Source organism: Drosophila elegans, unplaced genomic scaffold, assembly GCF_018152505.1.
Source record: "Drosophila elegans isolate 14027-0461.03 unplaced genomic scaffold, ASM1815250v1 contig_476, whole genome shotgun sequence".
NCBI lineage: Eukaryota > Metazoa > Arthropoda > Insecta > Diptera > Drosophilidae > Drosophila > Drosophila elegans.
The window spans coordinates 182933-201875 of record NW_024545863.1 but is presented as its reverse complement, the minus strand read 5'-3'; the positions used below and the strand labels follow the sequence as shown (position 1 = coordinate 201875).

Below are 18943 nucleotides of genomic sequence, written 5' to 3'. Positions count from 1 at the left end.
TATCGCAATTTTCCTCGGCTCGCTCTCGGCTGCAAAAATTGCGATACAAAATGTGTGTGCTGCACTTCGGGACTGAGAAAGTGGCATCCTGTTGAGCCTGGCCCCGAATCAGCTGACAGGACTCGGCTTTTGACACCTGCTAACCGGCGGTGTCCCGGTCAAACCGGCGTCCAGTTTGACACTTTCCGGACACTATCTTTCGCTGGACATGTGACATTGTCGGATGTTGGCCAAAAACTTCGTCATCCATCCTACAGTCCCTGAAAAAAAACCCATGAATAATACTCCTCGTTTATCGGTGGCAGACAGACTACTCCCCCTGCTCCATCACTCCTTCACCATCTCCTTGGCAAATTATGCAAATTTCAGATTTCCAAAGCAAACATTTACTTTACTTTTCAGCGCAGACAGCGTTCGTGGCCCGGCGGCGCATTGCAATCTCCATCGCTCCTTTTGGCCATTTGACATTTGTTAAGTTTTCTTATCGCGCGCTTTCATTAGCGGCCGTCGTCTGGGACCTTCTAATTGTCTTGCAAATTAGTCCGCCAGCGATGGCAAAAAAATGCGACCCCAAAACAGGGAGCTCCCCGGGTTTATTTACCCATCATCATCCATGGAATCCACCGGGATGAGGAGCATGTGGCATCTGCTTCAAGGAAATGAAAAGTAAACAATCGCATGTGAGCGGGCGGGCCACCCTCTGTAATTTTTGAATGGCGATTTCCGTTGAGCACAAGGACGTGCCTCCGTGCCTGTCGAGGATTAGCAGGATTCCAGACACGGCAGCTGCCGAGCATCACCAGGTCCGGCGGAAACGCACAGCAGACACGGCCCACTCCGACGTTCTATATTTTTATAGACTTTTTCACACAGAGTAGCATAATACAGACCGAACGGCAATCGATTAACTGCCAAGGGGAAGGTTTTAAAGTGGCCTTAACCAAAGTCTAGCGATATGATGTATGACCTGGAGTTAGACTTGAATATTCCATTAGGTTTGCTTTAAAACAGTTCACAACTTATAATTTCAACTCAGTTCACAAACAACCAAATATATTTTAAAAAACATCATTTTCAAGAAATTTAATATTAACTTAAAAATCTATTTTACATTTTTACTATTAACAATGATATCATTTTTATGAAATTATCTTTGTAATACAATTCTCTTCGGAAATGGTCTTATGTTCTAGAAAATAAATTTAGCAACCATTTTAAATTAAACTTGAAAAATTCTTGTGTACAAAAAAAAAAAAAGAAAACAATTTAAAATTAGACTTGAAAATTTTCAGAAATAATTGTCCTCTTATTTTAAAAGAAATTAGCTTTTCATAAATAATTCATATAACAACTCACAAAAAAAATCACATAATTTTCTTTTTTAATGCCACAATTACATTTTCAGATCAATATGATATCTAATTAATTTAATTAATTTTTTATCTCAACATTTTTTGAAGAAAATATCATAATTATATTTTTATGTTTAATATTATAAGCAAAAACATATCTATAAAAATATAAAAATAAATAGGCACTTGTCGGCGAGATCATTTGTAATATTTCATTGAGTGAGGTCGCAAAAATATATGCATAAAAAAGATGTTGCATTTTGAAACCATTTCCTATGAAGTTAACGAAATGTCTGTTTTGAAGACAAACTGTATCCCATACCTTCTACACTTTCCTTGACATCCAAAATAAAGTCAATGTGCTGTCATTGGCATAATTTACAGATACTTAAAAGCATCACCACCCTCTTGTCTTCTGCGGAAAATGTCTGTTAATTTAGGTCCCCAATATTTCATTTATTGCTCCGAGCAGAAGACAAAATGGTTGTGGCTCTAATTGAAAAATTATTGTGCCATAAAATATGCAAGCTTCATAAAGAATATGTTCTCGAGTTTAATTGGCTGCAAAAGTTTTAAGTACTTTTCACTCTCGGCGAGAGTTTAATACAATTTTGAATAGTTGTGCGAATGTCCAGTTGTTTATGCCCGCCAATTTGATGGCTTCACTTGGCCAAAAGTTAAAGGAGAGACATCTGCAAATCGCAGAGAATAAAGGCAAAACTTCTTTATATATATTTTGGTGTGCATAATGAAATCCCTCGAGTGACTTTGCCAGCAAAAACATTCTGCAAAATTACCCTTAAAACAAAAATGCATTATTGTCATCTAAAATGCAAGCATGCATTATCCTGTCACAGGTCCTTTGAGAGTTGGCTTTTTGCGTTGGAGCTCCAGCTTCAGTTGCTTTGCTCCTCTGCAGCAACGTTTATTATCCCTCCTCATCCTTATCCTGGAAACGAAAACTCAGACAATGCTATAGTTCGTGTCCTTCATAAGCCAGTGAGCTGGGATCAATTTGCCAGCAGCCAGAAACCTTTTTAGTTGCGCATGCAAATATGACAAACACACAGTATAGTATATATATAGTAGCCCTTCCCAATCCCAATCCCATGCCCAATCCCATGCCCAGTTCCAATCCGAATCCCAAGCACTCCGATCTAATCCACTCCTTTTGGCCCTTTGGCCATCTGCGTCTCGTGTTAATGCCGCATTCTTGGGGGAAATTATCGCTGTCGGAGGACCGAGACTTCGGTGCTGCACTTGGCCACAAAAATTTGAATCTACCAAATTACATATTGAGATATTATTGCACTGCGCCCGAAAATTCGCTTGCCGGCAAAGTGCGAATTTGACAATTTTTTCCCTCCTTTTTCTACTATATATTGTACTATACTTCCTTCGGGGCTGGAAATTGCTTTCAAATTATTTTGTCAGCTGCGGAAACGTGGTGGCGACTGCGCTCCAGTTCCAGTCCGGGTTCCACACTTCGTTTCCGGTCCGCAGTCGTCACTTGCGTGCAATTTGCGGCCAAGGCGAGTGAAAATTGAACACAGATTATTATTGCTTATTTCTGCATGCGTTGCAGGATCGCCGTGCGATGGCCGGATTACAGTCATAAAAGCCGAGCGAGGGAAATCATACGGTTATGACCGGGGTCGAAGTCTCTAGCCAGGCGGAACCCGCTCTAATGAAAGCCCGTGCTCGTGGGTAAACCAAATCATAACCGAACAACGGTTAGGTAAACCACGGCGGAAACTTTGAATATGCAGAAACGGAATGTCAATCTGTGCAATACCCTGTAAACTAAATTGAAATTTATTTATAAAGAAATATGGGAGTCATCGGCAGAGCAAACACTAATTGACTAGTTATACTGTTTATCTATCATTTCTTAAAATTCGAATAATTAATACATGCCTATAAATATATTTTAATATTATTATTATTTATTTATTATTATTTGTATTTGTGCAAAATATTGGTCTACTACATTCAGAACAATTACGCAGAACAATAACAATAAATATTTGACTTGATCAAGGGTATACAAGACTTAAATAATATAAGTGTATCAGAAATTCGATCGAATAGAATTTTAAATGGACCAGTCTTTAAAGCAGAACTTGTCAAATTTTCAAAATATTTATTAAAGTTTAAATTGAAAACCCAAATACTTTTATTGAAAATACAAAGAAAATTGTATAGCTTAGGCAATAGAATGAGGAACTGAAAACATTGTAAGCCTTAAATATTTAATTCGGAATATTCTGAGAGAGTTTACTAATAATTCTGGAAAAAAATTGAAAAAAGGTTACACCCAAACACTGTCAGCCCACCAAGTATATCCCCAAAAAAGACAGGGTATTCGAACGGCAACGCTTAGAGCAAAACTGAAACCACAGGCGCAAATTGAAAGACAATAAATGTGCGCAGTCATATGGAAAATTGTGATATTCACGCAATTTAATTAACATGAATAAATATTGTTACAGGCAGGCGGCGGGTGGTTTGATGGTGTCCCCAGATCCCGCCCAGACTTGTACGACAACAATGGCAGTAAGCAATGCGAACAATCCGGGCAACCAGCTAACGAGCGGCCAGCATGGCGTATGAGTAACGGCGGCCGTTTGATTGTCTGCATGCAAAACAAAACAACAAACTGTGGGCAAACAAATCGAAAGGCACGCCAAACTCCGGGGAATAGCGGCAAAACAAAAGGCTCGTCGCTCGTCAGACGGAAAACATCATAAATCCCCGAAAATCTGACTGTGTTATTCTTCGAAAGCCGAGCTCATCAGCGGTTGGCAGTTTTGGCACGGGATTGCCGTCGCACGCCTGCACACATTGTCAGACACTTGAATTGCCAGCCGGAATCGTGGCTAATCAGAGCATTTTGCAGGAGTTTAGCGACAAATGTCGCGACATTGCCACGCCACTTCGAGGGCTCTTCATCAGTTGGTTTTCAATGGGATTTGGCACAGAGAGAATAATTTGTAACTCATTAAGGGCTAAAATAATAGAAAATATATGAAAATCTATATTTAACTTGCTGTCATAATAACTAAATATTTCTTCAATTTATTAGTAAAACGTTAGATAATAAATAAGATACACACTTCTCTTATAATCAACCTTTATTTATCGTTCTACACAAAAAAGTTTAACAGCAAAATTATAAGATAATTTAAATCTTGTAGATGTTGAGTTAATAAAACCCAAATCAATCAGTTAACATAATATTTTCGCAGACAAATATAAACAAATATATTTAGATATTGGTAGAAATATTTAAAAAAAAAAAGCCCTTTCCTCTTCCGATTAAATTCCGATTAAATGAAATTAAATCTTTAACTTGAAACCATTAGTGTGTAATCAATAAACTATCTTACAAATAATATTACCATTTGAATGTAGTAACAATTTTTCTTGAAGTGCAAAAATGTTTTTGGCTTGAGCTGTGTCCCCGAGATTCGGATTGAAATCACAGCTTGACTGCCTGCGACACGGCTTTATTAGGGTGTCGCTTTCAGCTTTCAGGGTCGCCTTTTTGTTTTTACCCCGTCACCTCTGACCGCATGACCGACATGATTCCGGCGGATTAAGTGGAAATGTCAGAATTTGTTTCCTCCATTTACGACTTCGCTTTCATTATGCTAATCAAAGAAGAGCTTGAAATGAATAAACCCAAAATTAATACTCATTTTGCCAAACAATTTCATTATCAAAAATTTCAATTAGTTACACGATTGAATCGACAGGAGATTTCAACAACTTTTTAAGGTCCTGGGTGTGGTGTGAGTGTGTATTAAAATCAATTGTAAAATCAGTAAAAAGTAAACTCTAACTGGCGGCGCAAAGTTTCGCGCGATTCACGATTGAAATCTTTTACGGCCAGAAATTATGAGAACATTTTCAATTTGAGTTCTCGTTCTCGTTCTTGGGGTGCGGGAAGCAACAGAGCGTGACACAAAAGTAAAGCAAACTTTTCGCTTACAGTTTCATGAGCATGGGCCAACAATCGCTTCACTTCAGTGGCGAAGACGTCGATTTGCCAACAGTAAGCAGCACCACCACCCTTGCCAACGGACACCACCACCCCTAAACCCAAACTCAACAACAATTCGCATAACAATAACAATAACTTGGCTGCAAACATTTCAATACCAAGATTCAGCCACGTTCCAATTGTCGGGGCCAGCCAAAGTGTAGATAGATGGATGAGGTCTCTGCACAGAGAAAAAGGGTTTACAATTTTCTATGAGATATAGAATTCATTTCTAGACAAAGCGATATTAAAATCAATAAGTTAGGGCCATTTTTTGTCATACAAATATAGGCAAGCTTTCCTCTGGCGATTAAATTAGATGAAATTAACACTTTAATTAAAAACCATGAGCATGTAAGCAAGAAAGTGTACTACAAAGTTTTCGTTTTCAAAGTTACAAATAAACTATGATTAAATACATATTTTATAACTGTCAAATTTCAATTAAATACTAAAGTACAAAGTTTAGTTAATAATTAAGAAGCTTACTAGTGTACGCTTTCTTGAGATTGGTTTATCTCTTAAAATAAAACAATTGAAGTGGTACAGTACAGTACCACACTTTGGTAATATTTAACTACATTTTTCCTAAATGCGCATAGTCAATTTCGGGTCATTTTAAACTAAAGGAATATAGTTTTCTCAGTGTGTAGTAGTAAGCCCAATAATTTTTCACAGTGGATAATAAGAAAGGGTACCCGGGGATGTTGGAGCAACCGGTTAACTTTGGCCGCAAGTCAAGTGTTTCGGGCGTGGGTCCAGGAACAACACTCCTCACCCACTAGCTCGAGTGAAGCGCTCGGAAAAAAGTCAATTGTTCAAGTTAAAGTGAAACTTTCTCAAGAAGTTTTCCCAGACGCAGCCGCCATTCTTTTCGTGCCTTTATCTGCGCTGAAGTGGGGATCTGGGAACTGGAATTGGGGGTCTGGGTCTTTGGCGGGGAGAACGCTTCAATGGTTGCCATTGACACGTTAACTTTGCAATTGTAGAAGCCCCCCGAATTCCCCCGTTTTCCTGATTGCCGTCCCATAATCTCGTGTCTGCCGCTAAACGCAGTTTTTCCGCTTATTTTGCCAGCTGTGCGTCCTGTGTAGACAGTTCCTTTCGCTGCGTGCCTTATCTCCGCCTTAAACATTGCCGGACAAATTGTCCTTTAAAGCTCAAGCTTTAATTCTTTTTTTTTTTTTTTTTGCTCATCCCTTGCAAAATGCACGGCACTCTCATATTTCAAATGTAAAGTTCATGTTTATATTTTGGCTAATGTTTTTTCGAGTCGAGTATGCTGGACAAAATCAAAAAAAAAAAAAAAAACAGAAGTAGCCGAGAAAAAAGGGAAGAACAAACCGCTTTTGAGTTTGACACCAGCTGGTGCCTGCCTGCGGTTGTCCTGGGGGAGGGGCGTGGCATGTCCCCCTACTCCCCTGGTGTCGAACCCCTCCCCCACCTCCCTCTGGCAACCCTTCACGCCCCTCAGGCACTCCCTGCATGCCGCTTGCTGCCTGAAGTGGCCGTAAAAGCTTTCAGCATTAATAGCTTGAGTGAGTTTCAATACATATTGTCAATATGGCCATTGGCCAACGCCAATACAGTGTGAAAAATTACACAAAACCATATTCATTACAATATTTAGCATAAAAGCTGTTAAGAACTAAAGCAAAATTTTATGTTATCATTTGCAAATAATAATGTGTGTTTAATGGCAATAAAAACAATACAAAATTAACTTAAATCATAGTTAAATAAAAAGTTATATTAAAGGGGTATTTAAATTGAACTAAATTCTTAATTCCAAACTTTTTTTCTGACCCTATATTATAATATTTATATTTATTAATTTATTTTTAATGACTTTAATGTAAATAATTTTTAACAACTTAAAAAAAAAATTGGCTTTATGCATTACAAAATATAATTCCTCCATAAAGCAATATGGTTTAACTGTAAACAAAAATGTGGCCATAAGTTTCTTATATCTACAGTAGAGTAAACACTGGGCTATTGACCAGAATGTAGATGGAAATTGATAGCGATATTGTTATATTTCTCTCTCTGCACACACACAATGGCACACACGCACACCATTGCAGCGACGGCGAGTCGCCAAATTGATGACAGTTTGCCAGAGTCAGTTGCAAAAGCCGCAGCAGCTTCTATGGGTCCATGTGTCCCTGGATCCATGGGTCCATGGGTCGATGTGGATGTGAATGTGGATGACTTTGGCGATGGCTATGCATATGTGAACCCACCGACCCTGGCTAAATACATCGAAATGGCTTTGGCTATTTGTTTTTGGGGTTTCGAAAGGGTAGGGAAGGGGGAGCTTAGACTGTTATGGCTTGTGCCATTTTGGCACTTTGTAATTGCCTTGTTTGCCCTGTTGTTTTTCCTTTTTTTTTTTTTTGGTTTTGGCCTACTGTTCTTGTTGTTATTGCCATGTTGGCAACGCATTTGGCTTCGTTTTTTGCGGCCTGGCCGGGGTTTTAGCTAAATCTATGCCATGAGCCATGTTTTTATATATCAATATTTGCCCAGTGCCATGCAATAGGGGAATTACTATACAATACATACAGGCGGAAATTCGCCTCGACTTTCGGTCTCGCTGGGTGATAAGCCTTTGCTTATGGCCGGCATAAAAATCTATTGCCCTCCGCAATCGGGCAATTAAGGAAATATGAAATAAATTGGATAAAGATTTGTAATATCCGGGGCGAAGACTGTGCAGCCAAAATAAAAATAATTTTCCAGTCGTTTTGCAATTGAAATTCCACAAGGCCTCACACTCGCACACATTTCCCAGCAATTCCTTGGGCCCCAGCGGATGCATTTAGAATTTATGTGGCACTTGTCGGCCCGAAAGTCGCGCGAATTTATGTCCCGCATTCGCTGACCACTAACCGTTGGTCGAACGCCGGGCTTAAGAATACTTTGTCCGCCGGCCATCGTTTGTTTTATTGTTATTGTGCAGTCATGACTTAAAAATTTGTCGCTCCGGCTTTTCGGGACCCCAAAAAAACGGGAGGAGGACTCCGAAACTCAGGCCGTGCAACACCGACATCCATGACAATGTAAAGCAATTTCCGCCGCTGGAGCTTCGCTTTTATTTGGCCATTTGTTTGTCGGCCCAGGCAACCCGTGCCGGTGCCCCACACTCGCAAAAAGTTTACCCTTCATTTTGGGTATTCGCTATAAAAGTTAAATTGTACTTTAGCAGTTAACCCTAAAAACGAGAGAAATTTATAGGCCTAACTTTTAAAGATATTTTATATTTGCAATAAGTGTAAAAGAATTAATTAATTAGGAATTAATTAAGAAATTGGTGGAAAAATCGTTAAAACATAAGTATTTTTAGTTTTCTAAAATGCGTCCAAAAATATGCTGCGAAAAAAAGAAGGGCTTTTTTCAATCTACTTTCGGATACAAAATAAATCGTAACATACGTTTATATACCATTTACCAGCATTTAATAATACTTTTTTAAAAAAGTTTAAGCTAGCAAAATTTTAATCAAAATTTTTAAGAATAACATAACTGCTTAGAACAGTTTTGGGCCTTTAAGTAAGTCGTCAAAAGAGAATGCTGTCTTTCAGCATTTTTCCATTTCAGATTTCGGATATTTTAGGCCACCTTAAAAATACTTTTTCAATGATATTATATTTTTTCCGAGTGCAGAACCTCGGGATCCGTATGCCGGATCTTGATGCACGCGGATTTGTCTATGGCAGCCGGAAGTCGCAGCTCGGGGAAATGGAGATGCACTCGTATGCGCAGTGCAAATTTATCGTTTTTAATTTGCCGCAAGCGCAAAGAGACGAACAAAAAAATCACATACGAGGCTAGTAAATAAAAACAACAGCGAAATATTGAGAGGCGACAGCCGTCAAGGGGGGCTGAGAAAAATGGCAGCCGCGTAATGCCTTTAATGGTTTTTGCATGCACCGAGAGCCACCCTTTCTTGCATTTTAGCCTGCGGCGACTTATTGAAAGCGATAAATAAGGATTTCCGGTGACGGGCAGATGGGGCGTATGAGCGATGCCGCACGTGCAGCAAAAAGACGCAATGATTATGCGGTTAACGCAAATTTGTTTAGCGGATTTGCTCAGCCTTTTGTCAAAAAGTGGTCAAGTGCTAATAAGAGCCACGGCTCATAAATATCCACCACAAGTGCCATAACTCCTTGGCCCCGAAACTTTACGCCCAGTTAAGAGAACAAGGAGGTGCCATTAAGTGCCCCTAAATGACTGCAGTTGCACTACAGTTTGAGTACGGAAATTGCAATTTTAAAAACTGAGCAAATAAATTCGCCAGATGGCAGGCCACTAAAAGGAGTAGAAGGCAAAGATGTACCCTAACCAGTCATGAGAGCTTCTCGCCCTTACGCAGTCACGAATACCCGACCAAATCATAGCTCTCTTTCTCTGGCTGTGTTGTACAATTTAAATTTATGTTATAGCCAAAAGTTTGTAAAACTCAATTAATTAACTTTTGTTGCACAACGACGGCAACTACAATGCAAACTTGAATCTCGCGCACTCCGCCGAAAAAAACTAAACAATAAGAAAACAAAACAGCAAATAGCAAGTAAGGGCCGGGCGAAACAATAACAATAACTAATATAAATATTTTCTGTGGCAAATAAAAATAGAAGAAAATTACCGAAATGGCCAAAACAAGGCAAACATGAGTAGAGCATGCAGAGAAGCAAATGCAACGCGGTCAACTGCTGTAAACATTTTCGAAACGAAAAACTAAAACATTTCCGTCAGCGAAGACCGCAGGAAATCAGTGCGAAATTTGTTGCACTCTGCGGTTGGTTTTCGTTTTCTCCTTCTGTTCGTTTTACTGTTTTCTGTCCAGTCGAAGGACGCGCATACGCCCCTTGGACGCGCTTTAATGCCCGGCCATTGCTCATACGCCCCGTGAACCGGCCGCCGTTCATCATCGCCACCCTTTGGCGCTTTTGTTCCGTCGCGCATTGCATGTTGTTAAAAATTATTGCAGTTTCTGTTACAATTTGTTCACTGCCGCGGCTCGCACTCCCTAATTGCAGTGTATTAAAACATCAAAAGTTAACAGCCGACAACAACAATACACACTACAACTCCCATTGGCAGCAAACCAAAAAAAAAGCAAGAAAACTTTGACACATTTGTGCGGCGAAAATAATTTAAAAGTTTTGATTGCCAGCATGTTTAACTAAGGGAATTCGCAATTAATTTCGAGGTAATGACATTTGTTTTCCCAGCCATCGTCCATGGTAATTGAATTCGTTTCACTGTGGCACCCTTCACTTGCCATGGGTTAATAGTTTTGATTTCCAATCACTTGACTCGCCCAATGAACCATGAACTGCAGTGCACAAAACTCAATTTATACTTTTGTTTTTCTTAGGCAAAAACTGGCCAAAATAACAAAACTCACTTCCAACTTTGCTTGCACTTTGCTCTCACATATGTACACTGAAGAATCAATGTTAAGTATATAAAAATAGAAGCAATTTTTAATTGACATTCTTACTAACCGTTTTCTATGTAAATAAAAAATATTTTATATTGGGTTCTTTAAGGTTTATAATTAAAATTGTAAATGCAAAGTACCCAGGAAGTTATAAGCTATTTTTTATACGAATATAAAATATTTAATAGGTTTATGATTTACCTTTGGTAAGCAAAATTTATTAAATTATTAACAGACAAAAATATGTTTAAATCAAATAAATTATAAAAACTTTGTGTCAATTTATTATAAAGTCCTTAAATATGGCAGACTTTTAAAGATGCTTTTTAGTTACCAGTGTGTGCTTTAAATTTGCATTTTTTTTAGCGATTCAGGCATAAAATAATATTGTTAATGACAAAACCTCGATTTCCCACTAATTTTTTCTGCGTGTGGTGCGTGTGTGTATATGACTTTTAGCCTTTTGCGGGCGCTTGGGCGTGTCAAGCCAAGTCACCCACACACTGGCACTCATGCACACATGCACACATGCACATGTTTGTGTTTGCGAGGCGAGGCGAGGGTATGTGTGAACGTTAATTTCCACAATATGTTGTATCCTGCAGCCAAAAGTTAATTAAAAACCAACAAAACTCGGCGTTGCACATTCTTACTCTTCTGCCCCTGGAATTCCCGAACTCTCGAACTCCTGAAAATAGTTGTTGGCCGGGCATCGTCAGTCATTTTTCTGCTTGCCAGATATGCAGCCCGGAGCATCGTAGCGCGTGCTCCTCGGAGGCACTGCCTCTCGACTCGACTTTGCGGCGGAAAAACCCCTTTTAACCTTTTCGCAGGATTTGTTTATGGACGCGAAAATGCCATGCAGTTACCCTTTTGATTAGACCGCGCGCACTCACGACGAAAAGCTTGGGGATATTCAATGGCGATGGCGATTGGCGCAAACATTCGCACCCATATGGTGCGCGCGAAAATGGAATTTTTAATCCAATTTAATTGGCAAGAAAAGAGCTTGGCAACAGGGTCTCGTTCCTCAGCAAATGTAAATCGAGATGTTGCGGCGCCACGACAACCAGAAGTGTCGGAGCGGAATCTGGCGGGACTTTAATAAATAAATTGGCTGCCAGCAGACGGGAAATGCACAATATGCTTAAACAAAAAGCGTATTAGAACAAAGCACGTCGGCGACACATATATTTAAGGTCGCAACACTACACAGCACAACACAGCATACAAGAGAAAACACAATTTCGCAGAGCGCAGCAGCGCTAAAACAAAAGCTATAGTATAGTAAAAAAATACAAAAGAAAAAGAAAATAATAAAAACTTGCTGCACTTTGTTGATTAAATTTCATGCTTGGCTCCACCTTTTGGCGCATCCAAAAACATCGCTCCAAAATGCGAACAAAACTCTGCGATTCCCCCTTTTCCACTTTCCCCACTTATGGTTGCAGGCTATTAAATCTAAATTTAATTTTTGCGCTAACGCTGACAGGAACAACAAAAACGGCAACATCAAATGCGAGGACAATGCCAAGGAAACCGAGAGACTTCTGGCTTAGTCGCGCTTTCAGCGTTTTTAGCTTTTCGCCAAAAGTCAAGCGAGAAATGAAAGGATAATGGAGGATCTGTAACTTTGTCTGTGCATCAAGGCTTAAGGTCGAAAAGTGGTGGTTAATATAAAGCAACAAACGAGCTTTCAGGTGACTTACAACAAACATATTTTGTATAAAAGGTATATTACTATTACAAAAAAACGTAATAATTAGGTGTAACGTGGTCAAAATAAAATACACAAATTGCAAAAGGATTGATTGTATCGAAAGCTAAGCCTTAAGTACCTTTTCTTAGATGATTTCAAAAAGTTTATTTTGTGGCCTATTTTCGGATTAACTTAAGTAAAATTGGTCAAAAGTATCAAAGCAAAGGTATCAACACTATATCTCCTTCTTTGAGATCATATTTTTTATTATTTGTATTTTCCTTTCAACTTTTATACATTACAAAATTAAGTTTGTTTTTTTTAAGAATTTATTTTAAGGAAAAGCATTTATATTTTGAAGTAAATTAAAGCTGTTTAATGCGTTAAATTAAAGCGGAAAAGACTACTCCATTTTCGCATGTTGCAATTCCTATAAAATGTATTAAAATAAAAATTATCAGCTTGGAAAATCATTTAAAACAATCATTCTGACTTGACTTATATTAATTTTTTGCCGCAAAGTTGGGAGCTGAAATAATTTTTCTTCCGATTGATAGAAACGTTTATTACGAGCTCACTTTTAAGTTAAAAATGCAAATTATGTACATAAGTATTTTGTATAGCTATGCGACAACAATCTAAGATCGTTTAAAAAGGAGGATCATCTCGAGCTGAATACCACATAAATGCGACAACACTTTTCCCACATTTGGAGGTTCATTGAACGACTTCTCCTGCGTCGCCGTCGCATTTGAACCTCATTGTGACTGCTCTCGGCCTCCCGTGATTACCATATGCAAAAGCGAATCTCGTAAATCAGAGCAAATATATCCCGGCTCAGGCTTATTGCGGCAGCTTATCTGCTTATGACAGCTTTCCGCAGCACAAGCCAGCTGGAAAGCCAACAGAAGGAGTGGCAAAACGAGGCGGCACATAGACAGACACATACACAGACACACACACAGACACACACACAGACACTGACAACATAAAACAAACGTCCAGGGACGCTTTTGCAAAGCCAAAGGACAAAACCGAAAGAACCAAAAGAACCGCACCAGCAGCACACAAAGAGGTGAGGAGCTATAAAAAAAATGTAGAAAAATTCTGGGGCCTGTTGGTGGCCGGGTTAAAAAGTTTTGCACGAAGGCGGCAGCTGCCTTCATCACATTTTTGGCAGGAGTGTCAGGACATTAGGACATCAGGACAGCGGCGAGAACAACGCGTAAAAATTTCATTGTCAACTCGGTCGGTCGGGTTTTCAGATTCAGTTTCGGTCCGGGTTAACTGTCAACGACATCTTATTATGAATTAGTGTTAAATGCCACGCTGATAGCGCTGATGGCACTTTACAGCAATTTCGCATTAAATTCGAAAGTCGCGGCGGCAAGTTCATAAATATTTTGCTAGTGGATTTATATTTATGACTCCTTCTCAAAACGGAACAGAAAATCACAGCCGAGACACAAAACTTGTTAATAATGTGTGCAGCTGGCCAGGGGAAAGTCAAAGTCCCGCGTGCCGCATTTTCGACACTTTCCAAAACAGTCACGTAACCACGTCAGTAATAATCACTAAAGTTCCGGAGCCACTCAGTCCTGCATTTGTTGGTGTTGCTACTGTTGTTGTTGTTGTTGCTTCTGTTGTTGTTGCTTCTGTTGTTGTTGTTGGCGTTGTGTCTGTTGCCGGGCTCATAAATATTTAAGGGGCGGCGGTCTCCCAAAACAGACCCAAGCTCCCTGCAAGGTGTGCCCATGGTGGTTTTGCAGTTCCTCTAAATTATTGAGCACGGCCCATCATCAACATCAGTAGCGGCAGTGGATCACTGGAAAAAATATATAAAAATCTAGTCTCATTGAACTGACTGAAGAAGCTTTAAATTGTTTGAAAATATATACAAAGAAGTGAGCAGCAAATCGATTGATCCTAAATACTTTCAAATTTACTTACTTTTAAATTGAAAATATTAGGTAATCATCACAGTCATCACTTATTGTTTCACTGATATAAAAAAAAACATCCTAGCAGAGTATTTCAAGAACTCAGTTAGTATCATAAAGAAAATATTGCTAAAAATCATTTAAAATATTTTAAAAAGGAATAAAGATTATTTATATTCTTTATATTTTTTACCTTACAAGGTAAATTCAAATTATCCTACAAAAATATTTTTAAGCAATAAAAAATATATATATTAAGTATGAAATTGTTAATATATTTGAAACTTTTAATAAATATTAACTATATTTCACACCTAAAATATTTTTCTGCCTAAAAAGCATTAGTTTACAGAACGTGGTTTTTAAAAAGTTTGATTGTTAAATTTAAATAGTTTATACTTAAAATACAATTTTATGTTTAGTGGCTGTACTACATGTGGTAATTTCGAGGTAATGTTCTTAGATCCTTGAATATGAGCTTGATAGGAGTTTAAAAGTAGCTTTATAACTAATCACAGGGGTTTCTTACTCTATTTAAGCTTTTAAAGCTCCTACAGCCAGCTCTTATGTTTCAAAAAAGAATTCTACTAATTCATAATTTCAAAAGGGTGTTTTTTGTTAGTGCACTATCACCCACACCTCCATAAAATCTCGTGCCAAGGCTTATTTACATTTCGTGCGCATCGCGCGTCGTGATTTACTTTTGCGGCTTAATTTCATCTCCAGACATTATTTGTGCCCCGTGCGCAGTTTATCTTTGCCGTTAAGCACTCGGCGCCCTCTGAACCACCGCTGACTTGACTTGCCGACTGTTTTTGGCTTTTGGCCGCGTTTGATAAACTTATGCAACTGCACGTGCCAGCTGAAGCGGGCGTGAGGTGGCTCTTTATGGCCCTATAGCTGGGAATACACGGCTCTGCCCGCTCTAAATTAACGTGGATTTATAGTTAATGTGTCTGCGCCGGTGACGCGCTTCACCATTCACCGTTCTCCATTCTGGGTTCAAAGACAAAGGTTTGGCAACGGAGCGAGTGCTGCTCGTCATTTCATCATCCTGACCGCAGGATAGCAGGATCTGCGGTCCCGAACCATGGCACTCGCTAATTGATTATGGACTCGACTCGACTCGCTAGCTGCTCCATTGAAGCGTCATCAGCTGGCGCATAAATCAGGCAAATGTCTACGGGGCTCCACTTGCTCTGGCTGGGTTATGTATAAATTTGCATTTTTAAACAACAAAAGCAAATGTAATAATAGGAACAAAAAAAAGAAGGAATCCTGGGGCAGGATCTGTCTTTTTTTGCCTGGCAATAAAATTGATTAAATGCCGCAGTTGAATGAACTGGGGTGCTTCTCTTAATTTTGTAAGGCATTCCCTTTAAGTTCGACTTTTATAGATTTATATTTTTATTGAATTGGTCCTAGCCAAAAAAATAAAATTGTCAAAATCAATTTGAAAAAAATAATTGCAAGTTAATTACATCTGTCGCATCAGGAAAAGTGAATGCAAGCTTTATATGTATCGATATAAAAATACTCAATCCTTTATTAAAGTTCAGTAGAAATTTCTAGAATTAGAATATTCCCTATTTTCGTTTAATCTAAGTTGCCCTATCCCACATATTTAGTTTTCTTGGTCTTACATTTTTTTTTGTACTGTCGATTTAAACAAAAATTACCTTAACTTAAGACAATTATAAATACACAGTACTGTAACTAAAACAAATACATTATTAAATTTAAATTGCATTTTTTTTTTATTTTTATTATCCTTTCCACCTATTATTTTGTTGATTTTTCAATAACTGTTAGCTTTTTTTGGGTTCTTTTCAATTGCGTTACTTAAAGAAAATTTTTTGCTATTGTCCAATTCTCTAAGCCACAATATAAGTTGTAAGAACTTGCTGCTGTCAACAAACATTTCATTTGAAATAAGTTTTGATCAATTCGAATGCTCATCGAGGGACAAAAGTTCACTGAGCAAACCAAAGGGCTGTCAACCAAAAGGGAGATACTTTTGAGCACCCATTCCACGCCCATACAATATATCCCCAACAACATCGGTCAACTGTAGAACTATGGAGCTGGGGAAACAAAAGCAGGCGGCACTGGCTGCTCAAAAGTCCAATGGGCTGCTGGCGCTGGGAAAATCCGCCGAAAAGCTCGTAGTTGCAAGTGCAGTCATCACGCTGGCTGTCCATTATGTGTGCTCCTACGAAAGAAAAACTGCGACGCCAGCGTGGATACGTTTTTGGAAAATTGTGAAAGGCCGTCAGCGGCACGAAGGCCAACAGCAAGAACCGCGGAAAAGCCAGAAGCAGGAACAAAAATCGCGGCCAACACACAAATACTTAGGTACTCAGATACACACAGATACTCAAATACACTGACACAGATGCGAAAAAAGAAGTGCGGAACAGAACCTAAAACGGATGTGCTCGCAGTTGTTGTTGCAGAAAACAAAGATTTGCGGCGCTGGTAAGTCGTGCGTAAATGCGTGTGTGTGTTTGAGTTCGTTTGCAAGTGTGTGCGTGCACCGGAAACCATTAGACAAAAACGTACACAGATGCAGCGGGAAAAGGACAGGACAGGATTTTCGCATTGTTGGCGCTGCCCGAAAGTGAACACTCAATGTGGGACGCTATTGTTTTTCGCACTGCGATTCGAACAATACCCTCTTATCATCCATTCTACTCTTTATTAATTTTTGCTTGTACTATGAATACTTTTTTTGTTCTCTCAACTGTCTTTGGTGAAATTATATAAATTACACCCAGAGTTTCTGTTTGGTTCATTTGTTTTTAATAGTTAATATCTAACTTTCGTCATTTTGAATTGATAACTTGAAAATGTAATTTATAATTTGTAATTTATGTTATCTGATAATCTACAGAGAAATCTTAATCGAAGTTCAGTTGTATTCTGTTCAAGTAAGATGCTAGAGTTCAATTTTTATTGATCAATAAAAATATTTTACTGGGTATAGAAAGTACAAAACTTAAGCCTAAGTTGGATTACAAAAAAACTAGCTTCAAGGCCTTCGACTTTTGGTTAAAGAATTGGTTACAAAAGATGATTAATTATTGTATAAACTATTTGTAGCTTTTAAAATGAGTAATATATATATATTTTTTTTCTTCGAGAACTTTATTATGGTTGACATATTTTCTTTGGCTGGAATTTTTAGGTATGCTAAATATATATTTGTTTTGGTTGTTTGCAATTGTTTGAAAAATAGATTTTTGATCATGTTTTTACGAGGAAACATTAGTATAATTCAAATTGTCAGTATGCCAAAAAATGCCAAAATGAAGTATGTAAATAGTAACAAAAAGCAAGAGTAGATTGCAGTGTCCTCCATTTTTCCTGTGAGCCAGGGACGCACCAAAGAAGGCAACTCTTCCGCACTTGCTTCCGCCGCGGGCTGTTAATGCAGCTGGCACTCCTGGGCCACGGTTTGCCTGTTTAATTAAGCGAATCTCGGGTAACTGCTGGCAGGTGCCGCTCACCTGTGCACCGGAATGTTCTGCTCTGCAGCCATTCTGCTGCAAAGATCCTTTGTATGGCTATATTTCCAGCCTGCTAATGAGTGGGCCGACTTTTGATAATGGCCAACTGACGACGCCCTTACCATGTTGCCGATTAATGCCACTGCCGAACGTTTCTTTTTCACATTTTATGGCCTTCTTTTTCCATCACGAAACTGTGATGCTTAATTAAAGCGTGCGAGTGGTGGGCACTTTTTTATGACGCTTTTCAATTTTTAATATCACTTATCGCCGAGTAATTAAAACCATTTCGTTTATTTTATTTGCCAGCGATTTTAATCAGCACCTAATGAGCTAATCAATGCACCAAAATGTAATTTCCGGACAGAAAACAAAAAATTTGAAGCATTTTAATTAAAATTTTGGCATGCCTGCTGATAATTGTCGAACAAATGTTTCCATTAATAATCTAATTGCGCATAATGCGTGCAAAATTAGCACTAAATTAGTCACGGTCGTTGCACTATTGTTGCTCTGGCTGGCAGGCTGGCTCTCTGGCCAGAAATTAAATTTTCCAAGCCCACCAATAACCAGGAGCTACGAGAACAATGCTCGGATGGAGAATGCATAATTTACGAAAGTTAAATTAACCAACATTTACGGTGAACAAGCTGCTCTGGCAAAACAACTCCAGAAACCGGGCAAATGCAATTACATCGCAGTGTGCACAGTGTGCACACTTTTAGGCAACTCGAGTGGCTGCCGCAAAAAGCTCAAAGGTTTATTAGATTTGCCCTTTTATTAAGCGTTAAATTATTTCGTAAACTGTTTGCACTCGAAAACGCAAAGTAAATAAATACGCACGACGCACCCCGTTTTTGCTGTCTGTTCAGTTCAGTGTCTGCTGCAGTCACTTCATTTTGGCTGCCATTTGCATGGACAGTCGGAAAAGGACGAAACAGGA

The 18943-nt window shown here is 38.8% G+C and overlaps 1 long non-coding RNA gene across 2 annotated transcripts; it reads left to right on the top strand.

The window, feature by feature from the left end:
* The first annotated feature begins 3480 nt into the window (after positions 1-3480).
* On the top strand, positions 3481-4397 carry LOC108148587. Of its 2 annotated transcripts, XR_001774562.2 has the most exons (3): positions 3481-3589; positions 3663-3777; positions 3845-4397. It is a non-coding gene; the product is annotated as an uncharacterized LOC108148587 (long non-coding RNA). The 2 variants fall into 2 exon arrangements; XR_005977664.1 differs by having other exon boundaries at positions 3518-3777.
* The last annotated feature ends 14546 nt before the right edge of the window (positions 4398-18943 follow it).